The sequence below is a fragment of the Grampus griseus genome (assembly GCF_964374135.1).
Source record: "Grampus griseus genome assembly, chromosome: X".
Classification (NCBI taxonomy): domain Eukaryota; kingdom Metazoa; phylum Chordata; class Mammalia; order Artiodactyla; family Delphinidae; genus Grampus; species Grampus griseus.
The window spans coordinates 110,742,108-110,744,321 of NC_138999.1; positions in this window are offsets into that span (position 1 = coordinate 110,742,108).

The window sequence follows — 2,214 nt, forward strand, 5'->3', positions numbered from 1 at the left end:
AGATGTCACAAAAAAAGAAAACTACAGGCCAATATCACTGATGAACATAGACACCAAAATCCTCAACAAAATACTAGCAAACAGAATCCAACAGCACATTAAAAGGATCATACACCATGATCAAGTGGGGTTTATCCCAGGAATGCAAGGATTCTTCAGTATACACAAAACAATCAATGTGATACACCATATTAACAGTTGGAAGGAGGAAAACCATATGATCATCTCAATAGATGCAGAAAATGCTTTTGACAGAATTCAACACCCATTTATGATAAAAACCCTCCAGAAAGTAGGCACAGAGTGAACTTACCTCAACATAATAAAGGCCATATATGACAAACCCACAGCCAACATCATTTTATTTATTTATTTATTTATGGCTGCATTGGGTCTTCATTGCTGCGCACAGGCTTTCTCTAGTTGTGTTGAGCGGGGGCTACTCTTCATTGTGGTGCACGGGCTTCTTATTGTGGTGGCTTCTCTTGTTGCGGAGCGCGGGCTCTAGGTGCATGGGCTTCAGTAGTTGTGGCTCGCAGGCTCTAGAGCGAAGGCTCAGTAGTTGTGACGCATGAGCTTAGTTACTCCACAGCATGTGGGTTCTTCCCAGACCAGGGCTCGAACCCATGTCCCCTGCATTGGCAGGTGGATTCTTAAACACTGGGCCATGAGGGAAGTCCCAACATCGTTTTCAATGGTGAAAAACTGAAACCGTTTCCACTAAGGTCAGGAACAAGACAAGGTTGCTGCTCTCACCACTATTATTCAACGTAGTTTTGGAAGTTTTAGCCACAGCAATCAGAGAAGAAAAAGAAATAAAAGGAATCCAAATCTGAAAAGAAGTAAGACTGTCACTGTTTGCAAGTGACATGATACTATACATAGAGAATCCTAAGGATGCTACCAGAAAACTGCTAGAGCTAATCAATGAACTTGGTAAAGTAGCAGGATACAAAATTAATGCACAGAAATCTCTTGCATTCCTATACACTAATGATGAAAAATCTGAAAGAGAAATTAAGGAAACGCTCCCATTTACCATTGCAACAAAAAGAATAAAATACCCAGGAATAAACACTCAGTAGGTGTGGCTCGCAGGCTTTAGAACACAGACTCAGTAGTTGTGGCGCACGGGCTTAGTTGTTCTGTGGCATGTGGGATCTTCCTGGACCAAGGATTGAACCCGTGTTCCCTGCACTGGCAGGTGGATTCTCAACCACTGCACCACCAGGGAAGCCCTAAAGACCAGCTTCTATGAAACAAACTCTTACCTCCAGCCCTGTGGCCAACCCTACACATGCATGCATGCGCACACACACACACACAAATGAGGCAGGGCTGGCTTTTTGTCAAAGTGGGGCAGATGTGATAGAAGGAGCACCCAAAAGCACCACAGCAGCCGTCTGGGGACTAGACAATTGCCCCCCCCCATCAAGGGCATTCCTTCTGGATTAGGGATGGGGGGCTAGTCCCCACATTGTTGGGGTTTAGTGTCAATTCACCAAGCTTGTATTGAGCCCACTCTTTGCTGGGCTCTGTCTTGGATTTTGTGGTGCATACAGCCATTTATAATAGCAAACTCCTGCTCTCAGGGATGGGTGACCTAGGAGGGGAGAGTCAGGAAAGCAAAGGGTCAAGGCAAGCTTTTAATATAGAAGCTCAAACAAAATGCTATGGAAGCCTCCAAAGTGGAGGGACGAATTTGAGATGGGGGTCAGGGCTTGGTGGACAAGGTCACTTTTGAACTAGACTCTGATGGTTGGAGAGAATGTGGACAGGAAGAGATGGGTGATGGGAAATATCAGGGAGGAAGGCCTTGACCGCTGAGCTATAGAGATTGAATTCTATCCTGAGGACAATGGGAGCCGTGGAGGAACTTCAGGTGGGGCGACAGTGAGGCCCAATGGAGGGAGCAGGGGCTTTGAAGCCCCCAAAACCAGGTTTGAGTCCCAGTTCTGCCACTGATCAGCTTGGACCTGGGCCACGCCACTATTCTTCTCCAGCCTGCCTCCTCTTCTGCAGGTGAGGACCGCCTGTCTCCCAGGGTGGTTGACTAACCTGATGGAAGGGTAGAAAGGGGCTTTGGAAGCAGCAGACATGTGCTCTGCCCACATGGCAAGGGGGAGCTGGTCTCTCAGCCTTTGAGGTCACATCAACAGCTAGATCCGAAGTCCCCTCCCACCTGCAGAACAGCAGGACCACAGGCTCCCTTTT